This window comes from Symphalangus syndactylus, chromosome 18 (genome assembly GCF_028878055.3).
Source record: "Symphalangus syndactylus isolate Jambi chromosome 18, NHGRI_mSymSyn1-v2.1_pri, whole genome shotgun sequence".
Classification (NCBI taxonomy): domain Eukaryota; kingdom Metazoa; phylum Chordata; class Mammalia; order Primates; family Hylobatidae; genus Symphalangus; species Symphalangus syndactylus.
In genome coordinates, this window is record NC_072440.2 from 41,469,662 (window position 1) to 41,491,193 (window position 21,532).

A 21,532-nucleotide genomic window follows, 5' to 3' on the forward strand; every position below is an offset into this window, starting at 1 on the left:
ATCACTTCTATCAGCATTATATTAGAGGTCCTGGCCAGTGTCATGTGGCTAAAAAAGAAGTTATAAGTGGACACATAAAGAAGGAAAAGATAAAAACACTGTCATTATTCGCACTCAAATGATAGCTTATATAGAAAATCTATTAAACAATGAAAATAAATGAATTAAGCAAATTTGCAGGGTGCAAGGTTAAATTACAAGCATTTTATATTCTATCAACAAGACTAAAATTAAAATTAAAATATTATAGTATCAACAATATCTAGTGCATAGGAATAAATCTAATAAAAATCTTGTAAGATATCAACACAGAAGAACAATAGAATTTTTTTTTTTTTTTGACATGGAGTCTTGCTCTGTCGCCAGGCTGGAGTGCAGTGGTACGATCTCAGCTCACTGCAACCTCTGCCTCGCAGGTTCAAGCGATTCTCCTGCCTCAGCCTTCAGAGTAGCTGGGATTACAGGCATGTGCCACCATGCACGGCTAATTTTTTTTTTTTTTTTTTTTTTTTTGTATTTTTAGTAGAGACGGAGTTTCACCATGTTAGCTAAGATGGTCTGGATCTCCTGACCTTGTGATCCACCTGCCTCAACCTCCCAAAGTGCTGGGATTACAGGTGTGAGCCACCGTGCCCGGCCAACAATAGAATTTTATTAGGAGAAATTAAAGTATAGCTAAATAAATGAAGAGGTTATCATGCTTATGGATTAAAAGAACTTATATTGTTAGCATGTTAGTTGTTCCAAATTGATCTATAGAATAACTGTAATCTTAAATAAAATCCAAGTGACTTTACAGGGTGAATTTTGGCAAATTTTGATTCTAAAATGTATATGGAAAAGAAAAACGTCAAAAATTTTATAGACAATGAAAGTGGTATGACTGTGTGACTTACACTATCGGATGTCAAGACTTATTATAAAGCTACAGTAATTGAGACAATATGCAATTGCCACAGGATACACAAATACACTAATGGGATAAAGTAGTTCAAAACCAGACCGACATCTAAATGGAGATTTGATTTGTGACAAAGGTGGAATTGCAGAGCAGTGAGAAAACAAATCATGCTGGGCCAGTTGAATTACTATGTTGAAAAATAATAACTCTTGACTCCTGCCTCACACCATAGGTAAAATCAATTCTAAGTTAGTTGTAGATTTTTATGTAAAAGATGAAACAAAAAAGCCAGTATACAATAAAATATACAATATCTGTGTGGCCTTGCATTAGGCAAAAATGCCTTAAACAGAGAACACAAGGAATAAATAGAAAAGACTAGAAAACTGGAGTGCATTAAAATTAAGAACTTGTCTTTATTAAAATATACCATTACAAAAATGAAAACACAAGTTACTGAGTGGGGGCATATATTTATTATCTAAAATACCAGTAGAGGACTGGGCGCAGTGGCTCATGTCTGTAGTCCCAGAACATTGGGAGGCGGAGGTGGGTAGATTGCTTGAGCCCAGGAGTTTGAGACCAGCCTGGGAAACATGGCAAAACCCTGTCTCTACAAAAATTACCCACTCGTGGTGGCACAGCACCTGTGGTCCCAGCTACTAGGGAGGCTGAGGTAAGAGGATTGATTGAGCCCAGGATGTTGAGGCTGCAGTGAGCCATAATCTCACCACTGCACTCCAGCCTGGTTGACAGAGCAAGGTCCTGTCTTAAAATAAAATAAAATAAAATAAAATAAAATAAAATAAAATAAAATAAAATAAAATAAAATAAAAATCAGCAGAGAGTTTATGTCAATAAGAAAAGCACAATATGTTGAATAAAAAAAGTATCCAACATCATTTGGTACCTAGGAATACATATTAAAATCATATTCAGATACCTCTGTTGAAACACTAAAAAGACTAAACTTAGAGAGGTAGAGTAAGAGAGAGTCTACTAAGAATTGACAAGAATATGGAGCAACTGAAGCTGTCATACACTTTTTCCAGGGAGGTAAAGTGATAAACCGCTTTGAAAAAAAAAACATTTGGCAGTATACGTTAAAGGTGATCATGTGAGTATTCTATGACCCAGGAATTCCACACCATGAAAGGTATACATTCGTTCACCAATAGACACTTAACCAAAATATTCATAATTGTCCTATTGGTAATGAGACTATCCAGAAATAGACCATATGTAGATAAAAATATCACGATATATATGCTCAATAGAACACTATACAACAATGAAGATAATTAAACTACGATTTCATGAAATAACATTATAGCTGTAATGTTGAGCAAATCATTCATACTTGCCTGATTTTATCTATACAAGGTTAAAATACAGGCAAAAGTACTCTATGTGTTGGAAGTCAGGATAGTGAATATCTTTGGTGGGGAGCTTTGGTGCCTGGAAAGAGAGTTTTCGGCGTGGTAGAAATATTCTCTATCTTAATCTTTGTGATGATTACAGAGGCCTGTTAACTTCGTAAAAACTATTTGAGCTGTTCACTTATGATGTGTGCCATTTTTTTCTGTATGCTATACTTAAGTAAAAATGTATTTAAGAAAAAAATAAAAAGGATGGGAAGCAAGATGGATAATGAGTGGTTGGAGAGTCTGTGCTTTTGAGAGCTACCTTTTTAAAAAATCATAATGCTTGCACTACATTATGGAAGGGCTGCTTGATGCAGCGTAAAAAGTGTGAGTTTATCTTTCAGACCACAGTTTTTCAACAGGGGAACTATTGATATCTTGGATAGGATAATCCTGTGCTGTTGGAGGCTGTCCTGTGGTTGTAAAATGTTTAGCTGGATCCTTGGCCTCTACCCATAAGATGCTGGTATCATCCCTCTTAGTTGTGACAACCAAAAATATCTCCAGGCATTGCTAAGTGTCTCTTTATGGGGACAAAATTGCCCACAGGAGAACCATTGGTCTCCAGGACATGGACATCTGGTTCTGTTGGACTTTTGATGAACATTTCTTCATCTGTAAATGAAAGATAACAACACATGAAGTTTCATTTCTGCTCTCCTTTTTGTAGGCTAGTTTCAGAATCCAAGTTCAATTTTTTAGAATGTTTTTAAGTGAAAAAATAATATGTATTTTCTACATACAAGGAAATTGGCAGAGGGAAGGATTTAACATGTAGAAAACACATTTTTACCTTGTGACCAGGTTGTGACTCTAAGGAGAATTGCCCAGCCAACACATTCAACAGAGTTCTCATTCATGGGCTAATGTAAAAATCTATTTAAGAAATTGTCATTTGGGTGTTTAATCAGCTAACCTTAGCTGCAGTATGTTAAAATAAAATAATGCTTGGACCAGAGGCCCTCTGATATTGCTTTTGTTCCTTTTTTGAATATTTTTGTTACGTCCAATATTTAATGTATTTTCACAAATGCTTACTAGAAGTGCCTAGTAGAATACTTAACATATATATATATATTCATGTGTTTCTATGGGTAGAAATTATATCACTGACTTTGAAAATCCTAATTTTATTATTAAATCATTTGCTAATTTTTAAACAATTTTTATTTTAAATTCTCAAAATCTCACAAATGTCATTTTTTTATTTCTTTTTTTTCATTTTAAGACTTTTAGCAGATAAATCTCACTTTTTGAAATTTGTATCCTTTTGGGAAACTTCACATGTCTTTATTCGGACTTTGACATCTTGCATCATGAATGCCTATGGGGCAAGCTTTATTTTCCACTGTTAGGACTTTAGACCTCTGGAGGTAGGAACATATGGCTGTAGGGAGAAACAGCACCAATTACTGGAAATCCTTGGAAATGCCAAGAGTCCTAATATCCGGAGAATTTACTTTGCCTTCTCTGTGAAAGTTGTCCAGTGCTACACATAATAGACTTCTCATTTGGAATCAGTGTTGCAATAGAGAGAAAACACGCTTTAAAATCAGTGAGGACCTGGTTTTAAAAGCAATTTCTGCTTAGTATTTTTATGATCTTAGAAAAGTACTTAATCTCTCTGAACTTCAATTTGCTCATTAATTGATTAGAAACATTATATATTATTTACTTTTTTGAGTTAATGCATGAAAAAATACACAGATCTGACCGGGCCTGGTGGCTCAAGCCTGTAATCCCAACACTTTGAGAGGCCGAGGCAGGCAGATCACTTGATGTTGGGAGTTCGAGACCAGCCTGACCAACATGGAGAAACCCTGTCTCTACTAAAAATACAAAATTAGCTGGGCGTGGTGGTGCATGGCTGTAATCCCAGCTACTTGGGAGGCTGAGGCAGGAGAATCGCTTGAACCAGGGAGGTGGAGGTTGTGGTCAGCCGAGATCGCACCACCGCACTCCAGCCTGGGCAACAGGAGCAAAACTCTGTCTCAAAAAAAAAAAGAAAGAAAAGAAAAAATACACAGATTTGTACCCGATATATGTAGATATGGAATAAGTATAAACTTTCTCCCTTGCTCAGCACTGTCCATTTGAATAACCCTTGTAGCCCTAGAAGGTGTTCCTGTAGCCTGATCATTCATGTTCTGGCTCTGCTTTTCTCCCTTAATAGTTTGTGCTCAGGTTCCTTTTTTTCATTAGCTCACTGTGGGTGTTGCCATCTGTCTTAGTTCAGCTGCCTTAACAAAGTGCCACATGCTGCTTACAAATAGTAGAAGTTTATTCCTCCCAGTCCTAGAGGTTGGAAGTCTAAGATGTCTAAGATGAGGGTGCCAGCAAGGTTGAGTTCTTCCATGTTCTTGCATCTTCTCATTGTATTCTCACAGGGCAGAAAGAGAGCAAAGTGGCTTTCTGGCCTCTTCTTATATGGGCACTAATCCCATTCATGAAGGTTCCACCCTCATGACCTAATTATCTCTCAAAGGCGCCACCTCCAAATACCACCATATCAGGATCAGGGTTGCCACACATGGATTTTTGGAGAGACACAAACATTTAGTCCATTAAACCTTTCTTTTTACTTTTGCAGATTAATTAACTTAGATGAAGGGAATCAATGTTGTTTCTGTCAAACTACATGTCCTAATTTCCCTTTCCACTGAGAGGCAACTATATATTCTTTTATTATGAAATTCACTTTAATTTTCCCTTTTTTTTTTCAGTAGTTAACTTGCTCTTACAGACAAGTTGAGTGATATTTTTCCCTCTGCATTTGAGCAGTAGTTTTACCAGATAAGGAAGAGTGCTGCTGTTGCCTATTTTTCCTTCTATATGGAAGGGGGTTGGGAAGGAATGTAAGGCTCTGGGGGTGACTTCCGGAGACACCTTGTGGTCCCTAGGATAACCCAGACAGTTTAGATAAACACTGATGTCCCTGGGTGAAAAACATAGACTCAGCCCAGTGCAATGGCACACACCTGTAATCCCTGCACTTTGAGCGGCTGAGACAGGAGAATCACTTGAGCTCAGGGGTTCAATATCACCCTGGGCAACATACAGAGACCTTGTCTCTATTAAAATATATATATATTTGAGATTAAACTGACATCCTTAGACTTGTGGTTCCAGGATATATTTCTCACAAACTATCATTTTATTTAGCAACACAAGCTGATGGGTATAGAAGAATGCGTTTGCTATGCAGTGAGACATCAAACCAAAGTATTCTAGGTGATTAAATAAATATCATATGAAAAATGAATCTTAGGATAACTGCATTTTATTTGTTTGTTGTTGTTTTGTCTTTTTTGTTTTTGTTTTTTTCCTTTTTATAGAAAACTGCATTTCAAAGCTGATCTTCATGGTTTTAAGGAGAAAAATATAGAAGAGACCACTCTTTGCCTGATTACAATTTGCTTGCAGCTTGATGCTATCTTTGTGGGTGTTTGCAGCAATGCTTCCACACCTCTTGGGCTGCCAGCCCTGGTACACTCAGCTTCTTATGCTAAAGCTCTTACTTAAGGCATTCAAGGGAAGCAGTTCCTTAAGGAGCACATGTACTGATTTGAGACATCCATGGAAATGTGTGTGTGTGTTTTTTAAAGTCAAAATATATTTTATTCAAATACTCAAGGTTAGTTATTTTCAAATAAGCAAAATGGAAAAGATAATGACTATACTTCATTATGTAAGAAAAGCAAAAAAAAAAAGATGAGCTAAAAAAATATAAGTTTTAGAGATTGGAATATATTTCTCAGAGGGATATGACTCAACTGCTTAATTGTTAAAGAAAAAATTGCATTTAAGTTAATTCGACAGGAATATTTAAAAGCTATTTTGAAGTAAATTTTAAATTGAGCAAATTTTAGAAACAATCTTATTAAAGAAATTCAAGAAAGTATGGAATGAGGCTCTTTTGGTATGAACCAGTACTTTGATGACTGAAGAAGTATGGTGTTTCTTGAAATAATGCAAAGTTGTCTTGCTTTATGAACAATACATCTTTATGGTGATGACAGCCATCCTTGTTTGAGCTGCAGATGGCAAATGCCCCAGAGTGATAGTACAGAGCAAAGTCTGCTGCTTACACTCAGAGCTTGAGGTAATGGAATAAAAACCTAGCAAGGGAATGAGGTAATGGGATAAAAACCCAGTGTACTTTGTAACATCGTTCAATTATCATCATCCTCACCAGCGGTAGTAGTTAGTAGTGGTAGTAGTAGCAGTGGTAGTAGCGGTAGTAGTAGTAACTGCCATTTCTTCAGCTATATGTGTAACCCTTCTTGTTCTCCCAATACCTCTCTAAGGTAAATATTAGAAACCACAACTTACAGATAATGACCTCCTAGTAGGTGGCATAGCAAGATTTGGACCTAGGTTCCTTACGCTGAAACTCTGATGTATGTTCTCTTTCCCCTCTATCATACTTCCTCCATTATATATATAAATTATATACAATAGCATCTACTCCATATTATCTGTATTATTTAAAAATTCTTTTAAATAAATATCTTTTTCTACTGCCTCAGCCATCTGTAGATCTGGACAGAGCCAATCAAGCTTCTTCAGTGAGATGGCTAGAGTTGGCCATGTTTGAAGGAAAACTGGTCAGCTAATCTTAGGGAGACAGCAAGCAAGCCGGGAGTAGGCAGTCAGAAGGTGGAGTTCCACCTGGTCTGGCCTATCACTCCTCCCTCTTCTTTCATTTAGAAAGGAATGGAGAAATAGGAGGATTACAATGGAAAGACAGCCAGTCACCAGGAAAGACTTTTCAGTTGGCACAAACCCTGAATGATCCTGTGATTGTGTATTCAACTGCCCATAAAGGTACTGCTGTACTCACTTACATACGTATGCAGGCAGTTATTTTGTCTAATGTTATGCTTTTCCTTGATGGTGGTATTCCACTGGAGACACCATGGCGCTTTATTGATACTGCCCCAGCAAAATTTTGGATTAATGCAAGTAATCTTCCAGAAGGCTGCCATCCAAGATTAGAGGGAAATTTGATTATTGTTTTCTTTTTTTTTTTTTTAACTTGAGTACTAATGGCATATACTGACTCTTAAGTTCAACCAAAGTACATGCTGTATTAGTGATAACTATTTTTTTAAGAGTAAGCAGATTTCAGACCTTATTTTATTATGCAGGGAGGTTAACAATGATGAGGTAGAAAATTCTGGCTATCTTAAAGGTCAATGTAAAAGAAGAATTATTGTTTTAAAAACTTTCTTTCCTCTAACATAATTATATCCCTAGAAAGATGCTCCAGCAAGTTGTTTGAAAGAGATAAGAAACATATTAATGCAGGGTCACTCTCTATGTTCCCATTTCCTGTGCAAACTATAATGCACAATGAGATGAAACAAGAAATATTTTAAGTATCACATTAGGGACTGGGTTCAGTGGCTCATGCCTGTAATCCTAGCACTTTGAGAGGCTGAGGCGAGAGGATCGCTTGAGCCCAGGAGTTTGAGACCAGCCTGATTAACATAGTGAGACACAGTCTCTACAAAAACAAAAACAAATACACATAAAAACTCACATTAGTTCTTAGACAAAATATTTAGTTAAATTGCATTTCATGACCTGGCAATAATAGGTCAAACAACAAGATTCCAAACATAGATTCCATTGAAATATTGACCTGACCAAAAAATTCCTGATTGTAACTGATGACCCACTTGGAGAGAGAGAAGCAATCAATAAATGACTGTAGTAGTGGACCCTTTGAATTTGCTGTTAAAGCGTCTGACTAGTTAGCATCTTTAGCAATTACGACCCTACGAGTGGATCAGTGTTGTTGTGGAACCTTCAAAAGTATAGATGCCAGTTGTCACATCTCCATCACCCACAAGCAACCGAATACTAATGCTATTTTGGAAGATCTAGGGTGAGACTTGGGAGTTCTCTCTTTTTTTATTTTTTTTATTTTTTATTTTATTTTATTTATTTATTTTTTTGAGACAAAGTCTCGCTCTGTCGCCAGGCTGGACTGCGGTGACGCAATCTCACTGCAAGCACTGCCTCCCGGGTTCACACCATTCTCCTGCCTCAGCCTCCAGAGTAGAGTAGCTGGAACTACAGGTGTCTGCCACCACGCCCGGCTAATTTTTTGTATTTTTTAGTAGAGACGGGGTTTCACCGTGTTAGCCAGGATGGTCTGGATCTCCTGACCTCTCGCCCATCTCGGCCTCCCAAAGTGCTGGGATTACAGATGTGAGCCACCGCGCCTGGCCGGGAGGTCTCTGCTTTAAAGAAATTCATAGGTAATTCTGGTGGTCAGCCACTTTTAATTTTGGTTTCATCAGTTATTAACTGTGTGATTCTAGGCACATCTCTTTTAACCTCTATGTACTATAATTTCCTCAGCTGATTACATGGAGTAATACCTATTAAACAATAAGCTGTTATATTAGAACGTGTAAATAAAGTAGCTTCAAATAGTCATTTGGTTCGTGGTTTTAAAGTCTCGTCAACATTACACCTAGTATTCACAGTGACAGTTGCAGACTGGATGTGGTTAGTTATCCTTGGGACTAAAAATAATTAACTGTTCCCCATCCAGAATGCAGTGGTGGGGGAAACTTCCCGAGAGATTTAACTTATTCCAGCCTCCTCAATATTTGTTGATACACAAGACTGCACAGTTCATTAGAGCACAATGGTTAAGCACATAGACAAAACACAGAGTGCCTGGGATTTTTACTTCAATTCCACCACTTTTTAAATATGTGACTTTGTACAAATAATCTAACCATTCTGCCTGTGAAATGGAAGCTTCCCGGGACAGGGATTTCATTTGCCTTGTTCTCTGATGTATATTCAGCTCCTAGAAAAATGCCTAATACAATATATTGATTGAATGGATGTCTCAATAAATGACAAACAGGTAATAATCATACTGGCCTAGGACCTAGTAGGTGCTAAAATATGTTCTATATATACCATAATATCATCAGAAATCATTAAGGTAGCCAAATCTACTGGCCTTGATATAAGTCAGTATACTGTAATAACAGTTGCATTTATTGAGACACAGTAGTTAAGACTTACTGTTAACTGCTATGACAGAAGAGCACCTCCTTAACACTTTCCATTGTTAAATACAGTTTTCAAGCACCTTACAAAAGACAAGAGTGCTAGTTTTTTTCTCTTTGGCCCTTCCCTACATCCCATCGCTACCTATTCATCTTCTTTCTCTACTTTGCTCTGGAGCTGACCATTATGAACTGTTTCCCCCTGGCACCTGTGCCCTTTGCTAACCTTTAAGTTTGGCCAATGGCATAAGGAAATCAAAAAGTGCCTTCTGTAGCCAGAGCTCCTGTCAAGCAGCCCTCTTCCCCATTTCCATCTCTGCAGGATTTGGTAACTATTCAGTCCTCTTACTGCTTTCGAACTAGGACTGGTAACAGCTTCCTGTTGGCACTGGTCACTGAGTCAGTGATCACATGTGACTAGTTCCCTAACCACACCAACATCTCTGTACATGTTCCCTTCACTAGTTATGTCAATTAAACCTTTTAGAGCGTGCCATTTGTTTTCTGCTGGACTTGATCAACAATAAACAGTGTCATTGTCCTTCACTGAAAGGACTAGCTGTGCATCATCCTGGGCACTGAACAGGAGATGCTGAGCACATTTCCCCTTCCTTACATTGTCTAAGCTAATATAGCCTTGTGAGTGGTAGAAATTACAACAGCACTGTGCCTTAGCAGCCTCTGGAAATGACTACCTTTTAAATGTGAGAACACACAGAATTTGCAGGAACAGTCAAGAGTGTGTAGGTGGGATAAGGGAGAGGGGGAAATGGTTAAGGGATGGTTAGTTCTCTACCCACGAAGGGGTAAGGAAGTCATCACCTATCATGTCCCCTGACACTTCTCTTTTTTGCAACTTGGAAATCACTAAAACATGAAGGAAACTGAAAATATGTACTTGTTGCATATGCAGACATATGTTCATTTGTTCTTCATTCAGGGGAGTATTTGGGCTATTCACATCCTAAATCTATGACATCTTCTATCTATATCTGTGTTTATAATGTTATATCAATGAATTGCTTTAGGATATTTAAAACATTATTTTATATATGAGTAATGACTATTTTGGAGGTGATTTAGAAGTGGATTGTATTTTTCATTTTCAACTCTAAAATACATCAGGCCAATAAGTATGATTAGGCTATTTTATATCCATTAAAACACACTGGAGTGATGGAATCTTTTTGTGTGTGTTGAATTCCCTTCCAAGTTCACATCAGATCTTGTTCTGCATTAGCTGGTCCATATTCAAATGCATGTCACAGCTCTGGGTTTAGATTTGAAGGCATATTCTATTTCAAACACTGAATAAATGTTACTAGAGATTTTTAAGCAAATGCATTTTAGCTGCAAGGTATAGCAGAGACAAACTGCATGGACAGTTGACAGAAAAAATGTTTGAAAGAAATAATAGTCTAGACAAAGAAGACATTAGAAATTTGAAGGAAATCAGTGGAATTAAAGCCAATGAGATTAACTGGGAATGATGTGTGGACAAACTTGACTGCTGTTCTGTGTAGTTTCAGATCATAGTAACAGAGGTAGCCAGCTTTAGCAGAGAAATTGGTTAGTAAATTGTGTGTACCAATTACTACTTATTTCCTTTTGCTACATATATGAAAAACTCAAAGAGATAAAGAAACAACCAAACAAGATTATATTAACAATGCCAAGAAATGTGACACTTTATTTTTTAGGCAAGAGGGAGCCATTAAATGTTTTTAAGAAAGAGAGTGACATGATCTTTGTCGTACTTTAGTGTAGAATTATTTGAAATGGTGTATACGATGCATTGAATGGAGGATATTCTGGATGGGCAGATCAATTAAGGAATCATTGCAATGATTCAGGCATGAGGTAATGAGGGCCTGCATGAAAATATTTAGCAGAATACATGGAAAAGGGAAGATTATGTAAAAGGAGAAGTGACCAAATATGAACACAGATGCAAGGAAGTGAGTTTAGGGGTGAGAAAGAGGCCAAAAATATTTCTGGGATATTTTAGTCCCTATGGTGAGAATAATGATGCAATGAAAATAAAGGGAAATTACAAAGGGGAGGTGGGAAGATTGGTGAGATGGTGGACTCATTGTAAACCAGCTGCATCTGAGAGGTTGGCAATGTATGTTATCAATGCAACAGTTGGAAGTTTTGATGTGGAATTTGAAAAAGGATTTGGAAGTATAGACGTCAACCTGAGAATTATATGCCTAGAAGTAATATGTTAACCCATAAGTGCTGTTGAAAGCACCAAAGAAATGAATATTATGCAGAAAAAGAATGAAGTAAGAGTGGAAGAAAAATCTTTGGAGAATTCTTATCAGTTGAGAACATGAGAAAAAACAGATGCAAAGAGCTTACATTCCATTTTAAGCTTTAAAAGTACTTCCTCATGCATTTCCTAATTTGACCAACAAGATAACCCAGAGAGGGCAAATGGTAGTAACCCTGAGAAAAGAATGCCTAGATATGTCAAGTGACTTGCCTAGGGTCACCCAGTAAGTGGTAAATAGAATCAAAACAAAAGTCCAGGCCTCTTGTCTCTTCAGCTGAGCGCACCATGCTGCCTTCACAAGCCAACGTACCTCAAAGAGGCTCTTAAAATGAGAATTCCTGGGCCCTCAAGAGTCTGCAAGCTGTAAGTCTGAATAAAGAAGGCCTGAAGAGGGAGGAGAGGCCAAAGAGGCAGAGCTCCATGCGATTTCAGGAAAATTACCTTTGCTTACACACCAAACTTTAACCTCATACTTCATTTGCACATGGGGTTCCCCTAGCCAAAACCAGAGCAAAAATCACAGGCTCAAACATTCCTTGATGCCCTTGAGCTATTTCTAAGAGGAACTCACCTTCTCAATAGGATTGAAATGATTCTATAAAAACTTCTTATATTTTACTAAGGAAATCGTACACATTAATTTAAAAAAAGGAAGTGGGGGGTCATTTTGTATATCATTTTTATCTCTTGTGTTGTGCTGCTCTAAAACAGTCTATGGGAAATAGCCTCAAGCCTGAGAGCATGATGTCAATATTATATTATTCTAAAGAGGGCATAGCATGGCATCTTAAGAGTTGAAAGGAGTTACTTTGCCTCTTTTAGCATGTAACTTACAGAACATGGCCTCAATATTGAAGCAGAAAGGATCCTTGGATACTGACATCATGCATCCCAAAAAGATTTTCAATAGGATAACAAAACATATGCATACATAAAAATATTAGGTCACTTCCCTGGAATGCATGAAATGCATTTTGAGTTTTGCCAAGTGATATGTTTAGGCTTTGTGTCCCCACCCAAATCTCATCTTGAATTGTGATCCCCATAATCTCCTCATGTCTAAAGAGGGACCTGGTGGGCGGTGATTGGATCATTGAGGCAGTTTCCCCCATGCTGTTCACATGATAGTTAGTGAGTGAGTTCTCATGAGATCTGATGGTTTTATGCGGCAGTTTTTCCTGCTCTTGCTCACTTTCTCTCACCTGCCACCATATAAGACATGCCTGCTTCCCTTTCTGCTGTGATTTTAAGTTTCCTGAGGCCTCCCCAGCCATGCAGAACTGTGAGTCAATTAAACCTCTTTGTGTATAAATTAGCCAGTCTCAGGTAGTATCTTCATAGCAGAGTGAGAATGGACTAATACACCAGGCTTGCCACATTTCCCTTATTTTGTGTCTAATGCATTCTTAGAATTTAGCTTATTTATACTGATGTGAAAAAAAGGAACTCTTGTTGAACTTCTGCTCTAGTTTAGAAATTATCATGGAGAGCAACTCTGGATTCCATGGAGACCTAGATTTGAAATATATTCCAATATGCTTAAAAATTAATAAACTGTCTCCCTTTAGTGATGTAAAGTTTGTAGAAAAGCTCATTCACTGGAAGGAGGTAGCCAATTAATTATAGAGAAAGACCCCTCAAAGGATCAGCTGCATGAATCCAAGTGTCCAACTGTTTTTTAAAGACCTCAAAGCCCTAGGTGGAAGGAAAGGATGCTAACATTTTCCAAGAGCCAGGGACAGGGCTAATGTCTTCGAGTATAGTATTGAATTTGCATCTCCAATCAACTTTAAAAAGTAGGAGTTATAACTAGAATTTTACACACGGAGACACTAAGGCTCAGAGAAATTGAGTTATAAACCCAATTATAAGTAGGGGACTTAGAAATTGATCACTGCAAAGACTGCTACCATGCTGCTTCTAAGCAGAATCTGAGATTGCTGATACACAGGGAAAAGCCTGTCTTCTTGATTGACCTCTGTGACAATCATGGTTTTATCAGACAGGCAGAAAAACTGGGTAGAACATATAACAAGGTGTTTATCATGGGGATTTAAGGTAATGCAGTTGAGGAAGCTGATTTCACAGTCTCTGTGAAGTTGTGTCTGGTGCTGAAACCTAAAGTTCAGAGGGCAGGTAGTGGGGAAGGGCAGACAAACAAGAGATGGGGAAGTCAAGGCCAACGTGGAACCTACAAGACTGAGCTGGAACCCATGTGGATAGCCTGGAACTCCTGTTAGTCTCTCATCACCTCCATGATGAGAGTTGCTGAGGGAGAAGTTGCTGCCCTGTATCACAGGGCTAAACATGTACCTGACCCTGAAGCAGGAAGTTTAGCAGGAGCATGTAGGGACTGTTAGCCCAGCTGCTGTATTCCCTAGTCACGAGAGTCAGCAAGAAGCGACACTAGGGAGCCACACACAGACCTGAGGATAAAGCCACATAGCCGCTCCTCCACCTGGACTTTCCAACTCTTAGGCAAAATGTTTCCCATGGCCCAGGCTTACGTGGAACCATTGAGCAGAGGGGCTCCTGGAAAAAGATGATAAACTAGGCTGTGCCCTGTGTTTCTTGTCCCTTCTCTCTTATTCATAAATACATTTTAGAATGCAAGTAGGAGTAGAATTATTGTATACAAAGTAAATTGCAGTTATTTGGTAGTTCAGCTGTTATTATTATTAAAATATGACATTCCATAGCTGAGCTAGCTTTCCCACCTAGATCAATCCACATGCTGTCATTGAACAATTTGAATATATTACTTTATTATTCAGATTCCCACCATAATAAATGTATCTTTCCTTCCCTAATAAATATCATACTAATATTACGCTTTTTTTTAAACAAGGCAATACAAAACAACTATAGAAGAAACAGAATTGAATGAAAAATCTGGGGAATTCCAGTAGGACAGATTTTACTCAGTTGATATCCTTTGGATTCAAATGACTATCATAAAGTTATGTCTTTATTATTTTGTCTACTTTTTAGTATTTCAGTGTTTGCTTAGAAAAATGTTGTTATGAGCATTCTATACAACTTCTCTTGGGAAACTGTATAGGAGTAGTCATGCTAAGTAATAGAATATGCCAAGTTTTAACTTTGTAAGATGTGTCAAGTTATTTTTCAAAGTGAATATAACAATTTTCACTCCCACCAACAAAGCATATTGGATCCCCTTAGTTTACATTCTGTACAATATTTAAAGTGATCAGACTTCCAAATTTTTGTCATTTGAATGAATACAAAATATCATGCCATTGTGGTATTTGAGTACTAATGAGATTGAACATATCTTTATATATTTATATTGGCCTCACAAAGCTATTATTTATTTATTCATGTCTTTTGCCCATTTTTGTATTGGGTAGATGGTATTTTTCTTATTGAAATGTATGAATTAGATATTCTTGAAACAATCTTTGATAAATGTGTTGCAAATCACTTCTTCCAAGTTATGCTTGTATTTTAACTTTCATTTTTCAATGAAGAGTTAACTTTAAGTCACACTTATTAATCTTTTTTCTATAATTAATACTTTTATGCCTCGTTCAAAAATTATTTCCTATTCCCCAGCCAGAAATTTTCATCTAAAATTTGTTTTACCTTTAACCTCTGAATTCTTAATCCATCAGGAAGTCATTTTTATGTATTTTTTATAAAAATAACGATGTCAACAATGTTTCAGCTTTGTTTGTTAAAGAGTTTCTTCTTTTCCTAGGAATCTGTCTTGCCATCTTTTTCATATTAAAGCTATGTTCGCATGTGATTCTGTGGGGCTCTGTTCTGTTCTATTGTTCAGTTTGTCTATCCTTGCACCAATACAACGTCTTAATCACTATGGTTTTATAATAAGTTTTGTTTAACTGAGTTATTAGTTTTCCCTTCTTTTTTGATAATGTCTTAGCTAATTTGGGCTTTTTGCATTTCAATATAAATAGATCAATTTTCCACCAAAAATTTTTTTTTGCAATTTTGGGTAGATTGAATTGCTTCTATAGATCCATTCGGAAAACATTGAAATCCTTATGCTCTGACATCTTCTTATTCATGAACAGGAGCTATTGTTCTCTTTTCTTAGGGCTTCTTAATATCATTTAGTAAAAAGTATAATATTCTGCATGTAAGTATTTCATACTTTTTGTTAGATTTACTTTGGGTATTTCTAATTTTTTTTGACTAATTTTTTACAATTGTATTTTCTAATTTCTTACTGGGGCACAAAACTGCAATTGATGAGTATTTTTAAATTAGATCCTATGTCTTGTGACCTTAGTAAATTTTCATGTTATTTTTATTATTTATCTATGAATTTATACTCAGAATACCGTAAGATTTATTTTTCTAGTCATGTTGGACTGGTTCTGTAAAATGTTGACTATAAATGACAATAGCAGACATTCTTATTTTTGTCTTTGATTTTAAAGTAGATGCTTCTGATATTTTCTGGTTTAGAATGATGTTTATTCTATTTTCTATAGATATACATGAGCAGGTTAACAAAATTATCTTAGTTTACTGACTTATTTTTGAAGTAAGGATAGATGCTGAATTTTATAAAACACTTTTCTACATCTATTTAGATAACCATATTTTAAAATCTGTTAATAGTTTGAATAACATATATAATTATGTTAATTTATATATATATATATATTTTCTAAAAACTGTTCTTTCTTTCATAGAGTAATCCCAACCTGGATATCATATATTATCTTTCTAGGATTTTTGTACCTATTTTCATGAACAACAGGGTATTATAATTTTTCTTTCTCGTTTTGTCCTTATCTTGTTTTATATCAAAGTCATGCTGGTCTTATAGAATAAGCCATAGATTTCTTTCTTATTTTCTGTTCCAAAATGTTTATTTGAATTTGGCATGATGTGTTCCTTAAAAGTTTTGTGGAACCTACTTATAATATTCTGGGGGCCTGATATTTAACTATAGGTTCAACTATTTTTAATAGTTTTAGCAACATTCATATTTTATTTCTACTTGAGTTTCTCTTAACAAATTATACTTTTCTTATGTTTTTTTGTTTTGGTTAAATGTTATAATTTATTGGCATAAAATTGTTAATGATGGTCTAATATGCTTTAATATTGGCCTTGCATTTTTGTCCTGACCCCTCCATATTACACAGTGTTATTTATTTTGTGTTTTCCTCCTCTATCTGTATAACTTTCTCTTTCTTTTTTGCTCAGTCTTACAAGGAGTTTATTTAGAACCAAATTTAGCTCTATTAATTCTCTCTATTGTACCTTTATATTCTATTTCATTGATATCTGCTATTTTCTATATTATAGCCTTCTTCCTGCTGTGTTTGGGTTTATTCTTTCTGTGTCTTTTAATGTTGGAAAACTGACTTTTTAGTCTTTTTTTTCTTTTGTAATATAATGATTTAAACGTAAGCAGATTGCAGAACACTGCTTTCACTGTTTCCCACAAGTTTTAACATGTAGACTCTTTATTACCCTTCAGTTCTAGCTTTTTGTGTTTTTTTAATTTCCACTGAGGTTTCTTCTTTGACCTATGGATTCAGTAGAAACAAGTTATTGAAATTCTCAATAGTGGGAGATATTTTTTATGTATCTCTTTGTTATTAACTTCTCATTAATTGCAATTCATCAGAGAAGCTGTTCTGTGGGACACCTTTGAAATGTGTTGAGACTTGCTTTGTGGCTTCATACACAGTCTGGTTTTAAAATATTTTATATGTCCTGGAGCACGACAAGTATTTTCTAACTTTTGGATGCTGGTTTTATATATAGCCATGAGATCGAGCTTGTTGGATGTGTTGTATTCTTCTTTATTTTTGTTGATTTTTTTTTGCCTGTAGCTATCAATAATAATTAAGAGAGGTGTTTTGCAGCTTCTCATTATGTGGGTTGATTTGCCAAATTTTCGTGTAGTTTTAATGATTTTTCCTACCTACATTTTAAGGCTATTTTGTTACAGCTATCATTGTCTAGACAGGTCATAGTTTCTTACTAAAGTAAGTCTTTTATCATTGTATAGCTACTCTCAATATCCCAGGAATTTTCTCTTTTCTTAAAGGATATTTGGCCTAGGTACCATATAGTTACTCCAGCTGACTTTTGGTTATGATTTGCCTCATGTGTCTCTTTTATCTGTACGTTTTAATCCTGTTAGTTTCCTTATTCTTTATATTGTATTTATTGTTTATATTATGTGTAATACATATATCATTTATATTATATTGTTTATGTTTTCTATAAAAGCACCTAACTGGATTTTTAAAACATTCTATCTGGCGAGATTATGTTTACATATATACGTGTGTGTGTGTGTGTGTGTGTGTGTGTGTATGCCTATATAATATGCCTATATAATTGGTGGCTTATGTATACTGTATTTGATATGCGATTGTGATATTTATAGATAACCAAATTTATTATGATTATTGGGAAATCTGGAATTTTTATTACCGTCTTACTTTTAAATTTTATTTGTCTTGTTTTTCCTAGGGGTTTTTTTCCTTTCTTGCCTTTTTAAAAAAAAAAATAAGTTTTTTTTCTCTTATCCTAGTTCTTTTCCTCAAGTGATCTAGAATTTATATACCTACTCTAGGAATATATTCCTATTCTTTTAGTCATTGCCCTTGCATTTCACCATGCTTATTTAACATAACAAGGTAAGAAATTGAACAATATTTTGACACCTTCTCCCTGAAAAATGTAAGACTTTTATAACACTTTAGCTCCAATTTGCCATCTTCCCATGTACATCCCACTGCTGCCCAATATTTCAGTTCTGCCACTTTTTAAACACATAGTCAGTATTAGTATTATTATTTCCCATAAATGTTAGTTTATTTACTAACCTTTCCTTCTTTTATTACATACCATCCTTCTTAGACCATTTTATTTTTTTCTTAAAGTACTTCCTAAGTTCTGTCACAGCAAGTCTCCTGATGGTCATCTGTCTTCCTTTTGGATTATCTGTAAACATCAAACTTTGCCTTCGTTCTTGCATGATGGTTTTTTGGGTACACTGTTCTAGATTGAGAATAAGTTTTGGCTTTCCTGATGATTATTCCACTGTCTTCTGCCTTCTATCTTTGCTCCTGTGAATTGTGCATTTACTCTCCCCCTTTGTGTTCTGCCCTTTCTCTGCTTCCTAGAAGTTCTCTTGGTCTGTGGTATTCTGCAGTTTCAGTAGAAAATGAAAATTTCTTTTTATTTATCCTGTTTCAATGTGTTGAGCTTCACTGGTTTATGTTTTTGACCAGACCTAGAGAACTAGATCCATTGTTTTTGTCTTTTTAAATTGCCTCTTTCCATTATCTCTATTTTGTCCTATTGGGATTAGATTAGATGTAGCTTATACCTTCTTATTGATCCCATATGAATTGCAGTCTCACTTTCATGTTTTCCATCTACCTTGCAGCATTCATTCTGAATAAAATTTCAGCTGTATATTTTAATTTATTAACTTTCTTCAAATGTTGACTTTTTATTCATTTGCCTGTTCCTCTTTTGAAATTTCAACAATTATATTTTCATTTCTAGAAACTCCATATGAGTGTTTTTTGTCTATCCATTTTGAAAGTTTCCTATGATTCATTCATTTTTCTAATTGTATCGTTTACTTCCTCTGATATATCCTATATAGTCCTTCTATAGTATGGCTAACAATTCCAATATCTGCAGTCCTTGCATGCTGAACCTATCTGTTTTTTATTTTTTATGCTGTCTTTCATTCATAGTGGCTTGCCTTCTAGTATTTCCCATAATCTTTGTCAATTTGTTGATCTCATTTTGTGGTAGTCCTTAAGGATACTTAAGGGGTTGCTTTCTACTTTTGCAGGCAGTGTATGGGTACACCCCTTATGAATTCTGGTTGAGAGCAGGTGTGCCATGTTATAATTCTCTAACACCTAGCTGTTCCAAGGTTCATTGTGCCCACAGCATTGTTGCTATAGTGATCCATCTCAGGGCAGTCCTCCCCAAGTGCCTTGGCTCCCAGCTGTTCCAACTCTCCATTGCTCTGGCCTCTCCATCCTGCTTCTGCACTTTAACTCTGAGCCTCCTCTCCTTGGCTCAGATAGAGGATACTCCACCTCAGGCTCACTGCCTCCAAAATACTGGTTGCTGGCACCTAGGAGCCAGTCTAACTCCAGGTTCCAACTCTGACTAGTTTTGTTTGTTCTGGGGAGGCAAGGGTTTCCTGAAGACCTCTTATATATTGTGAGACAGCAACTATCTCAAAGAGTATGTCCCACCCAGGACTTGGTTGTTGCAAAAGGACAGTCCCTCAGGGTGCCTAGTCATTCATGATACTGAAAACGGAATTCCTGCTTGCTTTTTAAAGTGTCTGGAAATTCTCTGTTTTGTGAATCCTTGTCCTTCACTATAGAAGCCATGAAAACGATATCCCCACTTTCTTGAGACTAGGGAGTAGGCAAGTGATGTAGACTCTCCAAAGCAAACAAATCCAGACCAATCTTTGAATAGGAAGTGAGTGGCATTAGGAAGAAGAAACCATATAGAGTGCAGTCTGGTGTACAGGTGGCAGATACCTCCAGGTTTCAGATATGATAGTGATGCAGGATATTTTCTTGACCCCTTCACAGGAGTCATGACAGGGGTGCCTTGTTTACTCAGTCCACCCCACTCAACCCCTCGCGGGAAGGAGCATGCCGGTGAATGAATACAGGAACCAGAGTGAGCAAGTGCAGGAACCAGCCACTTTGGTGCTGGCAGAAGCGAATTCCCTGCGGGCCCTGCAGCAGCGTCCATGCAGGGGTGCCTATGACCCCAAGACCCTAGAGGGTGTGTTACAATGCTCTCTTAGCTCTGCTTTTCACAGACAGAAATGTGTTAGCAGCTCCGTGGGCCCTTTATCTCATTGTGTGGGGTGGCTGCCTTCCACCAGCAAAGGCAGAGGGCCAGTGACAGCCTTTTTGGGTACCCGCACCTGATGCATTCCCGCCTGGTGCCCAAGAGGAATGACGTTAAGCAGACAAATTGAAGAATGGTGAATGTGGAGAATTTTACTGAGTGATGAAAGTGGCTCTCAGCAGAGAGGGAACCTGAAAAAGGGACGGGAAGGGAAGGTCACTCTCCCATGTAGTCAAGCTGCCTCTCTCCGATGTCCAGGCTCTTCTTCCTGACATCCAGCCACTTCTCTCATCTGACGACTGAGTCTGCGGTCTTTATAGGGATAGGATGGGGGTGGGGCAGGCTGTAGGTAGTTTTAGAAAAGGCAACATTCAATTGGTAAGAAGACATTATTCAGAAAGAACCAAGTAGGAGAGCGTGGGCACACAGGGATGGAAGTTCTCACTTTGAGCTGCAGGTTTCAGGCTTTTTGGCTCCAAGGTGGGGTTTTCCAGGGACCTGCCCCTGTCTGTTTAGAGTTTCTCTGCCTCCTATTGCTATCAATAGTATAAGGGAAATAGGAAGGGTGCCCAATGATCAAGGTAAATGGTGTTAGGGGAACAAGACGGGAGTCTACATGGGGCAGCTGTGTAATGTGTGTTAAACATGATTTCTGAATATGTACTTCCTACCTGGTTCTCTGGCCTTCTAGGAAATTCTTATGCAACTGAAAATTCTTTCATAAATGACATGTTTAGAACTGATTTCTGTTCTTCACAACTAAGGCCCTTTCAGATACTGTAATGCAACATTTATTTATAATCTTCAGCCCCATCAGTTATACAGTGAAATAATGGGTGAGTTCTCACTGGCTTCTTTGCCATCATGAAGCCATCTGGAATTCTTTTTCAATGTGGAGAGAGAGAGGTCTATCAGGGCCGCAGAAACCAGGAAGTCTTTATAATATGACCTTCTGTTTCACTGCTTTATTACTTTTAGTGTACACTATAAAGATTATGATATTTTAAATTTTCTATGATAATTA